The sequence below is a fragment of the Chiloscyllium plagiosum genome, unplaced genomic scaffold (assembly GCF_037043375.1).
Source record: "Chiloscyllium plagiosum isolate Xiang-an unplaced genomic scaffold, Cpla_swu_hap1 HiC_scaffold_20, whole genome shotgun sequence".
NCBI lineage: Eukaryota > Metazoa > Chordata > Chondrichthyes > Orectolobiformes > Hemiscylliidae > Chiloscyllium > Chiloscyllium plagiosum.
Genome location: NW_028270158.1, coordinates 20,636,472 through 20,654,790, shown reverse-complemented (window position 1 = coordinate 20,654,790; position 18,319 = coordinate 20,636,472). Strand labels below are relative to the sequence as shown.

At 39.4% G+C, this 18,319-nt stretch overlaps 2 protein-coding genes across 3 annotated transcripts in view; one reads left to right on the top strand and one right to left on the bottom strand.

Annotated features, from left to right (window-relative positions):
- chlsn (cholesin) overlaps positions 1 to 18,319 on the bottom strand; it is a 411,930-nt gene that overhangs the window by 200,681 nt on the left and 192,930 nt on the right. The gene's annotated exons all lie outside the window — the stretch shown is intronic.
- LOC122560787 (uncharacterized) overlaps positions 7,952 to 18,319 on the top strand; it is a 41,347-nt gene continuing 30,979 nt past the window's right edge. Inside the window, exon 1 of one of the 2 annotated variants that reach the window (XM_043711874.2) lies at positions 7,952 to 7,989. The gene's annotated coding sequence lies outside the window, so the exon portion shown is untranslated. Of the gene's footprint in view, positions 7,990 to 8,450; positions 8,554 to 18,319 lie in introns of those variants that run through there. The other variant, XM_043711875.2, reaches the window with a different exon arrangement.

Here is an 18,319-nt window from a genome sequence, read left to right as displayed (position 1 = left end):
CATCACATCCAATTTGTGTTAGTGGTCCCAGTTGTAAAACCTGACAACCTGGTCCGCTTCCATGGGATTATAAGTTGAAGGTCACTGAGTTTCCCACATAGACAAATACTACTATGCAAGCATAGAAGATTTGTATGCAAAGCTGGCTTGCGGTCACATATTTTCCAAACTGCGTATGAGCCATGCCTACCTCCAACTGGAGTTTGAGGAATTATCCAGGAAGTATAAATACTCACAAAGGACTCTATAAGTACACTCGCATGCCTTTTGGAGTATCTTCTTGTACCTTCTTTCAAACAGTGATGTGGAAATCCTCCAAGGGTGCCCAGAGTCTCTCTAATATTTTAATCTCAGAAGCTACTGCGAAGAACATTGACAATTTGGAAGTGGTTTTGCAAGGCTTTTTTTGTGATTGTCATCCAGCCTAAAGGAAAAAAAATGTGCATTCCAGGGAAATGCAGTAATGTACTTTGGGTATAGGATTGGTGAGGAAAAATTACATGCTGGTCAAGTGGTGCAAAATTTGCCAAGAAAACCAGAAGGCTCCACCAGCTGTGAAGACATTGGGTTCAAGTACATGCAGATTTTGCAGAACCATTTATAGGCTCTACATTCTTATCTACACTCATTCAAAATGGACTGCCCCTGGTACCTCTTACAGCATAAGAAAATGATGCCAATCTTTTAGTACACATGGTATACCTGAGATCCCTGTAGCAAACAATGCAACCCCTTTTAACAGTGGGAAATTTCAGGCCTTTATGAAGGTGAATGGAGCACGGAAACCTACCATGAGTCCTCAAATGGTCTGGATGAGTGGGCAGTTCTGGTATTCAAAAGTAGCAATACAAAGCAAACTGCAGGTTCATTGAAAACAAAATTTGTTGCTTATGACAATGGTATTAGCCCCTCAGAACTACTGATGGACTAATGCCTTCAGACAGGCTTCGCCTGACTTTCCCAAACTTGACCAGCAATTTTGAATTAAAATAATAAGCCCTAAAGAGGGGCCAATACAGGCATAGGTCATACTGAGATTTCAACCAGGAGATACGGTCCAGGTAAGGATCTTCAGTGACAGTTTTCTATGACTGCCAGGATTTATCCTCAGTAAAGAGAGATATGTCGACCACCTCTATTGATAGGAACCCTCCATGGAGGCTACTGTTTCGACATTGGCATCCTTTGCACCGTGTGGACAGGAAACTACCCATTATCAGCTTGAGAGCCAGTCCTGAGGACTGCAAGAACTCAGACTCAGAGATGGAGACAGAGACAGCGGAAGCTCAGTCAGAGGGTACCACCAAGGGCGAGTTTCATGCAGTGGAAAATAAACTGTTTTTAGTAAATCTCACATGGCTTTTCTCTAGGGTCGTTCACAGCTATATCAAAAAGGTGAATATTTGGCAAAGATTGGCAAACAAGAACTATTGATGATCATTTTAAATTGAGCAATGTTAATGTTAGTCCTAATTCATCCTCAGGTTCATTTTGTCACTGTTTCGAAGTAATCAAAAGGGATTGGATTATCCACACCATGATTTGTTCCAAGTCTCTTTCTGTCTCTGGGGTTTGGTTTCAATTACTCACGACTAAAGTCTTAGCTGTTCCTCTGTGCTTGATTTGCATCATGCATAACCATTCTTTCTCTTCTATTTCGCCTTTAGATTGCGTCATAATGACATTTCTCAAGCCTAACATGTCAGCATTTTAAAAAACACTAACTTTATTGTACCTGCAGGTGACATACTGACAACCTATTTGTTAAACCCATTAAGGAAGCTTCTGATCACATTTTCTCTTCAAGGTGTGTGTAAACTCATTTGCCTGTGGTTACAATTTTTACATCTGGATGTGGCTACTGTTTAGGAAAGAGGATATGTGAGATAAAGGAATATCTTCAGTTACTTTCAAACACTGGGAATAGAAAATCATTTCATCTGTTTTTCATTCTCTGAGAGTCCTTGTTCAGACATCAAATGTTATGCTGCCTTGACCATCGCTGTCCTTTGAATGATCACAGAAAACAGAGAATCCACAGTAATTTTAGCTAATGTATCTCCCGTAAGTTTTCAAAGTCTTTACAGTATATGACTAAAATTGTTTTACGACAGCAACAAACTGAATTTATATCCCATCTTTAACATTGCAAATTGCTTCTCAAAGCATTATCAGAAAAAAACTCAACATGGTGCCACATAATGAGTTATGAGGACAGATGAGGAAAAGTTCCATTTAAAAAGGTAAGTTATAGGCAGCACCCAAAGGCAAGAGGCAAAGATGCTTGAGAAGGAGCTGAGGACACAGCTGTCAATGAAACTTGGGACAGGCCAGAATCAGAGGAGCAGAGATAAGTTGCAATGCTGGATAGAGTGCCAGATACAGAGCCCCATATTTCATCAACAAATTAGTTAAAGCTTGAATAAGCATGCCATTTGGCAGATTAGCTAATGAAAGTAAACTGATGCCAATGTCAGGAAATTAACTTCCTAAGCCCTGTGGATATTTAGACGATAAGACCATAAGACATAGGAGCAGACATTAGGCCATTCAGCCCATCGAGTCTGTTCCATTCAATCATGGCTGATAAGTTTCTCAACCCCATTCTCCTGCTTTGTTCCCATAACCTTGATCCTCAACAACCTATCTTTCTCAGTCTTAAATACACTCAGTGACTTGACATCCACAGCCTTCTGTGACAATGTATTCCGAGATTCATCACTTTCTGGCTGAAGAAATTTCTCCATTCTAAAAGCTCCTTCCTTTCCTCTAAGGCCTTGAGTCCTAGTCCCTCCTACTACTGTGCCACCATGGGCCCTTATTTTACTCAGTAGCCTCTTGTGCCATACCTTGTCAAAGGCCTTCAAGAAGTCCAGGTAGATAACATCCATTGGCTGTCATTGATCAAACCTGCTCATTACTTCCTCAAAGAATTCTAGCAGATTTGTCAGGCATGACCTCCCCTTGATGAAACCATGCTGACTTTGCTCTGTTTCCCATTTACTTCCATGTATTCAGAAATATCATCTTTCAGAATGGAATCCAGGACCTTACCCGCAATCAAGGTTAGGCTAATTGGTCTGTAATTTTCCATCTTTTGCCTTACTCCCTTTTTAAACAGGGGTGCCATGTTAGCCATTTTCCAGTCCTCTGGGACCCTCCATGATTCCTGAAAGATCACCACTAACGCCTCCGCTATCTCTTCATCTATCTCCCTTAGAACTCTGGGATGTAGTCCATCTGGTCCAGGTTATTTATCCACCTTCAGGCCATTCAGTTTTTCTAGCACCTTCACCTTGGTGATGGCCACCATACTCAGCTCTGCCCCCTCACTCTCTTGAATTTTTGGGATATTACTTGTGTCTTTCACCATGAAGACTGACGTGAAGTAATTATCCAATTCCTCAGCCATTTCCTTGTTCTCCACTACTATATCTCCAGCATCACCTTCCAGAGGCCCAATGTCCACTTTTGCCTCTCTTTTGACCTTTGTATATCTGAAGAAACTCTTAGTCTTCCTTTATATTACTGGTTAACTTAGCCTCATATTTTAGCTTCTCCCTCCTTATTTCTTTTTTTGTTTCCCTTTGTTGATCTTTGTAAGCTTTCCATTTATCTGGTTTCCCATTGCCTTTCACCACATTATATGCTTTCTCTTTTGCTTTTATGCTATCCCTGTCTTCCCTCGTCAGCCATGGTTGCCTCATCTCCCTGTACCATGCTTCTTTTTCTTCAGGATAAATCTCTGCTGTGCCTTCTGAATTACTCCAGAAACTCCCAGAAAGCCGCTGCTGTTTCATGGTCTTTCCTGCGGGGCTCCTCTCCCAGGCAATTCTACTCAGCTACTCCCTCACGCCTCTGTAGTTGCCTTTATTCAGCTGTAATACCGTTACCTCTGATTCTACCTCCTCCATCTCAAATTGCAGTCCAAGTTCAATTATATTATAGTCACTGCTTCCTAAGGGTTCATTCACCATCAGTCTCTTATCAAGTCTGCCTCATTGCACAACATTAAATCCAGTATTGACTGTTCCTTGGTGGCCTCCACTACAGGCTGCTCATAGACATTCCACAAATTCCTTTTTTTGCAATCTATACCTAATTTTCCCAGTCCACCTGTACATTGAAATCCCCCATGATCACCATAACTTTGCCTTTCCTACACATCTTTTCTATCTCCTCGTGTATCTTGTGCCCCAGCTCCTGACTACTATTTGGAGGCTTATATATAACTCCAACTACAGTTTGTTTTAAACCTTTGTGGTTCCTCAATTCTATCCACACTATATGACCTTACTTGTTTTCTTACTATTGATTTAATTTCAGTTCTTACTAATAAAGCAACCCAATCCTTCTGCCCATCTGCCTATCTTTTTGATAGAGATGGACAGCACGGAAACAGACGCTTTGGTCCAACCCGTCCATGCCGACCAGATATCCTATCTTAATCTAGTCCCAACTACCAGCACCCAGCCCATATTCCTGCATACCCTTCCTATTCATATACCCATCCAAATGCCTCTTAAATGTTGCAATTGTACCAGCTTCCACCACTTCCTCTGGCAGCTCATTCCATACATGTACCACCCTCTGTGTGAAAACATTGCCCCTTAGGTCTCTTTTATATCTTTCCCCTCTCACCCTAAACCTATGCCCTCTACTTCTAGACTCCCCAACCCCAGGGAAAAGACTTTGTCTTTTTATCCTATCCATGCCTCTCATAATTTTGTAAACCTCTAAAAGGTCGCCCCTCAGCCTCCAACGCTCCAGAGAAAACTGCCTCAGCCTGTTCAGCCTCTCCCTATAACTTAAGTCTTCCAACTCCGGCAACATCCTTGTAAATCTTTTCTGAACCCTTTCAAGTTTCACAACATCTTTCTGATAGAAAGGAGACCAGAATTGCACACAATACTCCAACAGCAGCTAACCAATGTCCTGTACAGCTACAACATGACCTTCCAACACCTGTACTCAATACTCTGACCAATAAAGGAAAGCATACCAGACACTTTCTTCATTATCCCATCTACCTGCGACTCCACTTTCAAGGATCTAGGAACTTGCACTTCAAGGTCTCTTTGTTCAGCAACACTGCCTAGGACCTTACCATTAAGTGTATAAATCCTGCTAAGATTTGCTTTCCCAAAATGCAGCACCTCACATTTATCCAAATTAAACTCCATCGGCACTTCTCAGCCCATTGGCCCATCTGATCAAGATCCTGTTGTAATCTGAGAAAACCTTCTTCGCTGTCCACTACACCTCCAATTTTGGTGTCATCTGCAAACTTACTAACTATACCTCTTATACCCATATCCAAATCATTCCTTGAATATTCAATATCTCAATCCTGATCTCCTTGCAGCCACGTCTCTGTGATGCCACCCCAAGAAAGCAATTTAAAATATATACACACACAGCCCAGAAACCTATAACTGAACAGTAATGAAGATCTTTAGCAGTGCAACTTAATTTAAGTAACAATATTGGAAATCAGCAGCAGAATGCTATATCAGTTATTAGACCTAAGACATTCTGATGGACACAGTGTCACCACTCACCTGTGACATTTTTTTTTATGATCCAGAAGGATCCAGCAGCCCTTTTGGAGAACTTCTTCACTGAAGTTTCATCATTATGCTTTAATGTTTCTTATTACCCATGTGAGTGGATCATTTTGCAAAGTTCCATGAAGATCAAGAGCACTTTGCAAAATGATTGCCAATACTGTATTAACAAAATGATATTAAAAGCCATAGACAATTGAGTCCATTATTGCAGATATTTAAGGTTCACATTCTTTCCAGTCACAATTTTGTGTTGTACTCACTTGCTATCATTCATGTCTCTATACAATGCATTGTTGTTAATTAGTGTGCGCGCAATTAACCTGGCACTTTGACTTCTAATACCATGACACAAACAAGTGCAGTCTATTTCCAGCTAATAAAATCCTTATAGGGGATAAATATTATAGTACCTTATTTTACTACAATTTCTCACCTAGAAAACAAGGCATTGAATACAAAGAGACAGGGCAGTATGGTGGCTCAGTGGTTAGCACTGTCACCTCACAGCATTAGTGACTTGGGTTCGATGCCACCCTTGGGTAACTGCGTGGATTTTGCACATTCTCCCCATGTCTGCATGGGTTTCCTCTGGGTGCTTCGGTTTCTTCCCAAAGATGTGCAAATTAGGTGGATTGACTGTACTAAATTCCAGGGCTGAAGGGAAGGTTTGCAGGAAGTGGCGGGGAATTGGACTATAAGTATGTTTGCTCTTGCAGAGTACCAGAACAAACATAATACGATATGCTAAATGGGCTCCTTCTGTGCTGATTATTGGATATTTAGGGAGAGCTATAGGATAGCTTTGAGAGAAATTATTTCCACTGGATGGGTCCAAAACGGACATAGTCTAAATATTACAGTCAGATATTTCAGGAGTTAATTCAGGAAACATTTCTTCACTCAAAGCTAGAAAAGTGGAACTCTCCTCTGTAAATGGCAACTTATGCTGGATCAACTGTCACTTTTAAAACTGAGACTGATTGCTTACTATTATCTAAACATATTAAAGGCCCAGGGCAAAGTTAGGTATGTGAGGCTGGATCACAATCAGCCATGATCTCATTAAATGGTAGAATAGATTCAAGGGACGAGATTACACACTAGCGATCCACTAACTCGTATGTATCATTCACTTTCTTCACTTCTGCAGTGACAACCATGCCATTGGCCACCTTGATTCTAAGCCCTGGAATTCTAAGCCCTGGAATTCACTCCAAACCTCTCAATATTTCTCTCCCTCCTTTCTCTCTGTTAAGATGTTGCTTTAAAACTACCACTTTAAACAAATATTTGGAAACTTGACCAAAAATCTTCTTGTTGGTTCGGCTGTCAGCACTTTTTTTTCCCAGCTCTTGGAGCATCTTGGGTCTTTTTATGATGTTTGAAGCACCATACAAATGAAAGTTCTTACTGTTTGCAGTTTCAAACAGTGCTATTACATTAGATGCCAAATTCCTACCCCCAGTCTCCGAGTCTCTTTCAGAATTTTTCTTTTCCTGGATTTGTATTCAGGATACAGATTAGGTCTTGGAATCAATCCTACAGAGGAAACTCCCTCTTCCCTTAACTCTTCCAGAACTGAAGGGATTGCTGGAGTAAAAATGCATATTTGATGTTGCAACAAGAATTTTCTTTTTTTATATAGAAAATAACACTCGAAATTAAGAATAAACATTGGCATCACTTTCACAGTGCAAAAGAAAACTGCAATGTAGAATACACACTATCTTTGGATAAATTACAAACATCACTAGTCACCACAACAACCCACCCTTCCAGTATTTATTAAAAGAAGTATGAAGGAATGATGATAGCATAATTATGCACAAGTACAGATTTTTTAAAGTTTACTTTTCACTCCTTTAGATCCTCCTATCACACAACATTATTTGGGTTCAAACACAAAAAGGCAAATCACATTCATTGTCTCGCCTTGTCATTGACCATTAACCAAAGCAGTCCAGAACACTTGGTAACTCCCTTGATTGGCAAAACTAGGCTAAGAAGTATGCTTGGCTTGAGAAAAGTCTACCCTTTTGTCACAGAACTAAAGTAAAGCCAATGTATTTAATTAACAAAATGCTATGGTTTTTAATACTGTCAGAACAATCAAAAAGAGAAAACTGTGTGCAAGTTTTCACTCTGAATAGTATCTGCCTATACACTCAGGACAGAAGCTCAAACTAGACCAGGCTGACATCCGTTAAGGAAGAAGCACAATCAAGTTCATTCAAAAGCGGTTTGCACCTTGGAAACCAAACTGATGAAATGTCTTTCTGAATAAACAGGCTTTTCTGTGCTGAAGTGGCGTAGTGGGCAGTTAGCCTGGCTGTTTGGATATGTAAGCAACGCCCTCAAAGAGGAAGTCTCAGGCACTTCCTCACAATGTCAGCAAGCAAGAGAAAAACAAAATCAAGGGGTGAGTAAAAGTATATTTAAAGAAAACTGTATCAAATTCAAATACTGCAACAAACCTGTAAAAATCAATGTAATCATGAATTCTATTTTAGTTTGTACAACACTAAATGTGCAGCTTCTGAAAGGTGTGGAGGTGATACTCTCATAAACCAAAAGATATCCACTGAGTGCATGACAGTACATTAGGCCCAGAAAATGATTGCAAGTGCTTATCAAAGTGGCATTTTATTTTCTGGAAATTGAACAAAGTTTTAGTCAGTAAGTTCTTTCTGAATACAAGGGAAGACAGTAACATTGAGTTAATTTTAGATTTGCTCAAATAGCTAGTTGGTTTTCCTGTTGTGCGTCAATGGTGTGAATGCCAAATGCTTGTATTTCACACAAACGCTCAGTAGTTCTGAGGTTATTTCTATGCACTAAGAATTGCTGACCCAGAGAGATGTGTGTACTCTGTATGTCCGCGTGTGTATTGAGACAGCTGAGTGGGGTGTTGATTAGCAACTTACAGCAACATTGTATGAAGCAGTGCGATGTAAGTAGTCAAATGCTGCTAAAGTTAACATAGGTAAGTTACTTTAACAAATACTGTTTGCCTTATGTGTAAAGATAATTTGGGAATAAGGTTTAATCTGGTTCCAAGGCAATGCTCCTGAAATAATTGGTAAAGTCAATTTAATCTTTAGTATTTTAAAGTTAGACCTCAGCAGTAAACTTAAAAAGATGCCCAGTCCAAAGCGCCTTCAGGTATCAAACTGATTTTTTTAAATGACTCCGAGAAAAATATAGAAGGCTGAGTCAACAAATGTTTCCTTTTCAATATTTCATCCAATTTTCTTCTGATGCATATTATCGAATCTGCATTTGTCAGCCTTTCAGGCAATACTTTCTTTATCACAGCAACTCAGTAAAATAAAGTTGTCTGTGTTCCCTTGCTTTTTTACAAATTACTTTAAATTTTTACTAATAATTTCTGGTCATGGACTCCCCTACTAATGCAAACCACTTATACCAATTCATGCCATTCTATTCTATTAAAATTTCCCCTTAACTTTATTCTGAGGAAAACAATGTCAATTTGCTTCACTAAAAGTTACTAATCCCCGATTGCCTTCCAATGAATTTCAACTGCAGTCTCTCCAAGGCCTTGAAGTCTTTGTAAAGGGTAGTCCCCAGAAAAGACACACAATACAGCTGATTTATAAGACAACATAACGTACTATGCATGTCTAATTGCAATATATTTATGCATTTATACTATAAATTGAATTGTATTGATTAATTTGAAAAAAAGCACTTTGGGCCATCTGATTATTTGAATCAATATTGACTTGTGGATTAATGTTTCAAGTCACGTGGGATCCCAGATGCTATTGCACCATAAAAGCAATCTTGTTCCTATTTTAGAATCAGTCTTTTGATTTTAATTAATGGCAGGTTGCCCATACTTCATTATTTTGAATAGTTAATGGACCACATTTGAGGTTCTAGTTCCTGACATATGGCTTATCTTGGAGCAAAACCAAACCATTTTACTGCTTTGAGGGTTGAAGGAGCCTTCATGAAGACAACTTTCCTGGATTTGATCACAAAATATTCTGGAAAGACGACATATGTTAAACTGCACTTCATAACACATGTAAATACAGGCATACACCATGTAGCAAATGGGTTCCATTCTGGGATCTATTCACAAGTTGATTTGTACCCAAGTCTCAACACAATGCAGGACAATATAAAACAGCCATTCGTAAGTATATAAAATGTTCATATGTCTGGATCTTTAAAATTACACTCATGTATGGAATTGTCTTCATATGTATGTGTGTTTGTAAGTTGGACAATCATAAATCAGAGATGGACTGTAATCTTAAGATTAAAGTTTAGCTGATGGATCGTGAAATTAGGAAGCACTTTTGCACAACAAAAGGGTAACAGAAATGTGGCAGTCAATTAAAACTTCCATGATTGAAATATATTAAACATCAGGTATTGATACCTTAGGCTCAGGTCATTTTCAAAAACAGACCTAAAGCCGAAGCAAAGCAAATGTTTTGTTAGGTTGATTCATACCTCAAGGCCAAGTGGTCAATTTGAACCTCAAATTAAAATCTGTGACTGCTACACAATAGTAAACTAGCAACTTACATCATTAAAGGAACAATGTTCTAATTTTATCTCAAAACATACAGTACTCAATTTAAACATGCACAAGAAAAACAAGCACTTTTATTTCAAATTCTGACGAGAATAAACCATACACATTGTGGAATACTTACAAGCCCTTCTTCTGAAAATGCAAATACAAATGTCAGCTGTACATACCTGTAACAAAACAGAAGATCGATCAATAAATGGGGACCATCAACTTGGTTTTACAATTACTCCTATATCATCGCATGTCCCCAAGTCCCAAAACTTAAGGAGTTAGGTACAATTGGAGGGACAAAACAAATATTAAGTTTTTTTTTTGTTCACTCATGGAAGGTGGGTATCATGGCTGGGCCAGCATTTATTGACCAGCCCCAGTTACCCTAACGAAGTTGGTGGTGAGCTGCCTTCTTAAACTGCTGTAGTCCATGTGCAGTATGGAGACCCACCATATCATTAGGGAGGCAATTCCAGGATTTTGACTCGGCAACAGAGAAGAAATGGCAATATATTTCCAAGTCATAATGGCTAATGGCTTGGAGGGGATCTTGCAGGTGGCTGTGTTCCAATGTATTTGTTGTCCCTGTCCTACCGGATGGAACAGATCATGTGTTTGCAAGATGCTAACTGAGGATCTTTGGTGAATTTTTGCAGTTCATGTTATAGATGGTACACACTGCTGCTACTGAGCATGGGTGAAAGAGAGATTGGCTATTTGTGGATGTGGTACTAACCAAACATGCAATTTTGGATGGCTTTCAAGCTTTTTGAGTGTTGTTGGAGTTATGCTTATCCAGGCAAGTGGGGAGTATTTCATCACACTCCTCATTTCAGCCAGGTAGACAGTGAACAAGCTTTGAGGAATCAGGTGAGCTATTCGCTGCAATATTCCTAGCTTCTGAGCTGTTCTTGTAGCTAATATATTTATATGGCTAGTCCAATTCATTTTCTGATCCTTCAAAAGGATGTTGGCAGTACGAGTTTGAGCGATGTTTATGCCATTGAATGTCAAGTGGCGATGGTTAGACTTGTCTCTTATTAGAAGTGGTCATTATCTGGCAGTCGTTTGGCACAAATGTTGCTATTTTGCAGCCCAAGCATAAATGTTGGACATTTGGACATGACATGTTTCAGTATCTGAGGAGTCATAAATAGTGTTGAAATTTCATAACAATAAATTATTGAAAAAGTTGTTATGTCTTATGTATTTTTTACCTACCCTTCATTCACCTGTGGCACAGGTGATTCACTAAGAGAAGACATTGAAGAAATGATTGGTGGCCCTGTCATTCCTACTGATTAGTAAGATGGAGAAATTCAATCAATTTTTAATTTATTCACTTTGAACAGATTATTGTTTGTTGCCTCTTCTTCCTTTTCCACCATTTGATGGATTGCTGATCATTGGGGTTTGTTTATGGTGTCTTTCTTTGAAACACTTAAACAAAAAGGTTGTTTCTTTCTGAAGTTCCTTTAGTGAAGTTCCGATATCTGCTCCTTAAACTTTTCTACCTCTCTATTTCTTATAATGTGAACAATTATAGAACCTATTGATAATTAATCAATTGATACTCTTCATTGCTTATGAACTGCATATCAAAAACTTTTTTATAGTGGCTCCACGGGTAGCCACCTGATCTGAGTCAGATGATGTGGGATCAAGTTTCACTCAAGAAACATTCAAAAATTCCCAGTAACACTCTCGTGAAGTATTGCAGGAAAGCTGACCTGCCAGAGTGCTGTAGTGAGGGTAAACCAAGACCCAATATGTCCTTTTGGGTGGATGCAAATGGCCTTACTGTACAATAGTAGATATTCAAAATAATTACAATCAATACATGGTGAATTTAATTTTAGCACTGGGGTCTCATGGCTCCCAAGTGAAGAAAAATATGAAGGAAAAGAAATATTTGATTGGTACCCACTGTGTTACAATCATAAGAGTGATAAGGTGTTATAAACCAATCCAGCCATTATCAACTTTTCTCAATAATAAATGAGGTAACGATCATAATGACAATCACCCTCAAATGTTTGTGTGAACAGGACTAGAGAAGGAGGTTGTTCTGGAGTACAATATTAATATTATGGGCTCTCTTGTGACACAATTGTAGTGTCACTTCCCCTGAACCAGGGCAACCAGGTTCAAGTCCTATCTGCTCCAGGAGAATATTGCAATGTCTCTAAACAAGTTAATTAGAAAATATCTATTAATATGACAGAGAAAAGGATGTACTGCTTGGTCCATACAAAGTTGAATTTGATAGGTAGGATATAATCTGGGCAGTCACAAGCTAAGATCAGCCGTTACATTGGTGTACCAGATTCTATATTGCATTTGGCTCAAAGAGGATGACAAGGTACAATTTGTCAATAACATTGAAAGGCTAGACAAGAACAGTTCATAAAGCTAGTGATCCCAATCTAGATTCTGCTGAGTACAACCGGTTTGTACATTAGCAGGTAGAAGGAGCATCCATCTCAGGACCCACTGTAAAAGCCCAGGTGAAGAAGTATAACAATGAACTGAATAGACAGAGTTCCAGTTAGTGATAGCTTGCTCAACAGGCACAGGAAATGACAAGTGATCGACAGCTCATAATCTCTGGAGTGATCAGGACATAGACAGGGCTGAGGCTGACACCCACATGATGAAACTGAAAGTCTAACTGGAGGAAGAAGCCTTTGCTACACAGTACGGGTATAATCCAGATGCGACAGGGCTGTTTTATAAGAATACTGCCTGATACTATCCTGGGACCTGTGAGATCGCTTTCAATAATGACAGAGATTGGTGAAAATAGCCTCTTTACTAAGCGTCTGCAGTAGTATAGTTCAAGATGACAATGAAATCCAAAGCACAGTTTAACAGTAGCTTCTCTTATACACAGTTTTTATGTACATTAAAATTTTAGCACTGTGGTGTCACATAATTGTATCTATTATACACAAGTTTGCGTGATATCTGTCCTGGGGATGGTTTAAACACTTCCCAAATGCTGACTGTTATTTCTGATGGGATTAAAATCTGTGTCCGGTCTGAGCTTGCATAATTAAAAGGTGTTAGTGTTTTTGTCTTTAAAGTCAGTAATGTTAGTAAAAATACTAGACCTATACAATCAAAATAAGTGAGGAATTACACATGTAGTTCAAGATGGTAGTCCTAAATAAAAGTTAGAAACAGGTTTCTTAAAGTCAATCAATCAGAGAATCATAGAATCCCTATCGTGTGGAAACAGGCCCTTCAGCCCAACAAGTCCACACCGACCCTCCAAAGAGCATCCCACCCAGACTCACTCCCCCACCCTATTACTCTACATTTACCCCTGAGTAATGTACCTAACCTCCATATCCCTGAACTCTATGGGCAATTTAGCATGGCCAATTCACCTAACCTGTACATCTTTGGGTTGTGGTAGGACAGTGTTATAGAAATGGGTAGTGTACAAGACAATTTCAAAGAGATAAAGAGCAGCAGACTGTAGGGGCATGCTAATGAAGGAAATTGATTGATGTCCTGCAACATACTCAGGTGCTGAGTGACAGTTACTAAGGGCTAATTAATATTATAATCTTTCCATAGTTTCAAGTGAATATTGGAGACAGGTTGGCAGGTTAGGCATTATGGTTGAAACTTTATTGCTGGAACAGCACAGCAGGTCAGGCAGCATCCAGGGAACAGGAGATTCGACGTTTCGGGCACAGGCCCTTCCTCAGGATTCCTGAGGAAGGGCCTGTGCCCGAAACGTCGAATCTCCTGTTCCCTGGATGCTGCCTGACCTGCTGTGCTGTTCCAGCAATAAAGTTTCAACTTTGATCTCCAGCATCTGCAGACCTCACTTTCTCCTCCAGGTTAGGCATTATTCTGAGTAGGTTACAATATTAACCCGTAATCAGTGGTACCCTTTGATATAGAAGCAGGTCTAAACACTGCTTGTAGCATGGGGCCGATAAGAATTGAAAAGTGAAATGAAACAGTAATGGGTTAGAAGGAATATTTAATTTAGTTTTTCTTGTAAGAGTAAAATGTACTACAAAAGCTCCGTTTTATGAAATGTATAGTAAACATAGAGCGCTTGCGAATGAGTTAGTAAAAAGAATCATAATACAATATCACACACAGCCAAGACTGATGCCATTAAGACTCAAGAATTAAGCAATGCAAGAAATGAGCGACCTTTCTGTTAGCCTGTAACAAGACATGAAATTACATACTAACCCCCCCTGGTGTTTGGAAAATCCAGGAAAAAACACAATACTTTCAAAATGTGCATAGCGAATATGCAAGGACTATTTTTTCTTCAAGTATTTTGTGCACAGTGTTAGGAGACATTCAAGGTCAAAGTGTCCAAAGAAAATCTTTCTCTTGGTAGATGACTATTACCTCAGCAAAACAAGCTCTCTACTCTGAACTCAACATGACAAGTGGTTACCAGGAGGACAGAGAAACACTACAAGGATGGCTTCACAGTCTCACTGAAAAAGTACTACATTCCCAGTGAATCAAGTACAGGGCAAGTGGATCCAGTATTAGGACTACTTAGTCATTTCAGGATTCACAAGTCTGCAGTGGAATAAAGTCACCCATGATCCCAAAGGACTATCTAAGAAGAATCTCATGTATGGAATTTCAAGACAATAAATTTCAGATTGCATGATGCAAATTTTTAAAGTTGAAGTCTGTAATCCCCATTTGAACTCCAGCAATACCCTTCAAGAAATCAGAGCATGACAACTTGAGAGGCTAGGATTAGGCAACACATGCTGGAAACAGGGAGGGTGAATATAAATTTCAAGCAGAGACAAAAACTCCATTTCCATTTCTAGAGGAAATTCTGACAAAACAGGATGACTCAGTTTAGTATGAGATCCATCTGCTTTATAAAGTAATTACAAAGTATCTTATTTACATTACATTGCATTGCAGGAAAAAGCTCATTGCCATCTTCTGATGTAAAGCAATGATGGTCACACCACCAAAACCAGAAGGAACACTCAAAATGCAAGATATATGGAAGTGCAACTCAAATAGTGTTTTGCTACAGAGAGGATATATGATGGGCTAATGTCTTTCAAATTCTTCTTTCTCATCAAAATCTGGATCAGATGTCTTTTGCTGTCTTATTGAATGTGGGGAGCAAACAGACAAAAATATCATGCTGAGCTTTCAAAATTCAAATTTGCTAGTAAAGTCAAACAAAAACTTTCTCTCTCCACCTTGAAAAAAAGCAGAAATAAAGGTCACAATCAGCCAAGTTACATCCAACTTCCTCCTTCCTATAAATGTGCTTCACAGAAGGACTAATTTTGCACAAATTTGTCCAATTTGCATACACAAATTGGTGGCATGGTAGACTGTGAAGAAGATTTTCTAAGATTACAAAAGGATCTTAATGAAATGGGCAATGGCTGAGAAATGGCAGATGGAGTTCAATCTGGATAAATGTCAGGTATTGCATTTTGGTACAACAAACAGGGGTAGGACTTGTGCAATTACCGGTCAAGCCTTGGATAGTGTTGTATATTAGGGGGACCTAGGGGTGCAGTTATCTAATTCCTTGAAGTTTGCATCACACATAGACAGGGTGGTTAAAAAGGCATTTGGCCACTTGCCTTCGTTGCTCAGTCCTTTGAATATAGGAGTTGAGAAGTCATGTTAAGGTTGTGCAGGACATTGGTGAGGCCTCTTCTGGAATACTGTGTCCAGTTCTGATCACCCAGTTATAGGAAGAATATTAAGCTGGAGAGGGTTCAGAAGAGATTTACCTGGACATTGTCGGGTATGGAAGGTTGAAGTTATAAAGAAAGTCTGGATAGGCTGGGACTTGTTTCACTGGAACATAGGAGGTTAAGAGGTGACCTTATAGAAGTTTAAAAAATAATGAGCAATACAGATGGAGTTAATGGTAGTTGTCTTTTCTCTAGAATGGGGGATTTCAAGATTGGGGACACATTTTTAAGGTCAAAGGAGGAAGATTTAAAAAAGACAAGGGCAAATTCTTTATGCAAAAGGTGGATTGTGTGTGGAATGAACTTCAAGGAAATAGTAAATGTGGGTACAATTACAACATTTAAATGGCATTTGGATAAGTCCATGAATAGGAAGGGTTTGGAGTGTTATGGGTTGGGAGAAGGCAGGTGGGACTGGTTTAGTTTGGAATTATGGTTGGCATGGACTGGTTGGATTGAAGTATTTGCCTCCATGCTGTATGACATGAAGATTCTAAGACTCTCTAAGTTTATATCAGAAAAGGTTTGTTAAAAAATGGATTCCGAACATGTGATTGGCATGCCGACACATTGAGTTCCAGTTTTGAAAGTTGCTTCTAAATGCAGACAGACAACAAAAAAGGAGAGCATTTGGGTCTAGTGGTGGTCAGTGAAAGGACTCGGGGGAAGAGGGTATGTCAGGTCAGGGTATAGGGTGGTGTACTTGAAGCTGGTGCGCTAAGTTGGAGAGTCAGTTTAATAGTTACTCAGGACTCAGCCTAGGTACTTAATAGACTAGTGTTCTCTGTGTAACTATTTACTTAACTTCAACTGAAACCTCCAAATCCTCCAATTTAAATGGATGCTTTCAGAGGATTCTAGATACAGGGAAATTGCCCAGCAGAACCTTCAATTTCCAGGCAATTCCATCGAAGTGGATTTCCACAAGGTCACAATGCACAAACCCCATATACACTTCAGAAACGACTATCTAGCCATTGGAAAATCTGGGTCATTATTCCCAGCTGTAAATATCAGCAGATAACCTACTTCTTACTCTACCAATGACTCACTGACAGAAAACAATGTCATTCCAGTTTACACTTGATTTTCACTTTCACATGGAGAACATGAAAAAACATTTACACAGATCGCAAAGAAAGACAGTTGTCCCATCACATCAAATAGCCTAATGAATTGCAGGGTCATGCACCCTTCTGAGGTAACTAGAGTGGCCATGATAAATGGACCATGTAAAAAGATTAAAGGGAGGATGAGCAACTCCAATGTGGCCACAGGTCCCACAAAGGAGGGTTCCAGCTCTTGCCCAATAGCAGACTGGACAGTTTAATTTGTCACATGGCTTCTCCCGTCAAAGAAATAACTATCAGTGGCGCCAAGCCGAAGCACTCACATTGGCAATAATTGGCCACTTAAGGGCCTCAATAAGCTGAAGGGCAGGCAACCAAAGTCTAACCACGCACACCCCCAACAACATAAAATTTTAGCCAGGTTGGGTGGTAGTAAGGACACATGCTAGAAATTATCTGCACCTCTGCCTTCAACATACAAATGAGTAGCAGAAGTCCCAGCCCCTATTGTCTAGTTCTGGTCACCAAGATATAATGAAGACATTCAACTGCTGCCCTCAGTACAGGGACAGTCTAACCAACTGATCCAACAGTGTCAGGATATGAGTAATGGGGAAAGGTAGAGAGATCTGGGTTTTTCTTTCTGGTTGCAGGCTTATGAATTGCTGATATTTTCAAGATGTGTACGATAAGAACTGCATGGAAAAGAAATGCACTAAAATATAAATGAAATGGTTGAAGAATGAGGGTGCAGGAGTAGAAGGTACTAAGGAATAACTTTACACTTGATAAAGGCAGATTTTCTTCATGCAGTCTATGATTAATACTTGGATAATATACTTCCAGTATAGTAGTGGAGTTGAAAACCCTGGAATATTTAAGAAACAACTCCATGGGGGTTACAATTGTCAGACAGTTATACTGAGAGTAGTTGTCTTCTTCATCTAGTTGACTGTGATCACTGCACTGTAATTTAGAAAGAGTGCCAAAACATTTCATGTTCGTTCTAGGTATTTTTCATTAACCTGTTCAGAAGTGTTATGGCATACCGTTGAAGCAGGAGTGGCTTGAACCCAGGCCTTCCAGCTCAGCAGTATAGACACTATCACTGCCAAACACGAGCCCTTCCATGATAGTTATAAAACAACAATGTTCTGATTGAAACTAACAGTGAAAATCACCACTAGACCTCAAGGAAGATGAGTTTAAATAAATGAATAAAGGTACAGAAAAGTTTGTTATTGAAATCTCCACAGCAAGTGGCTTCAGATACCACAGCACAGCATTTTATTATCTGCTGGTTCAATCTCACTTCCTGGCTCTGCTTTTCTCATCTGCTATTCAGCCCCAAGATGTAATCCTCTACCATTTGCTTGTAGATAT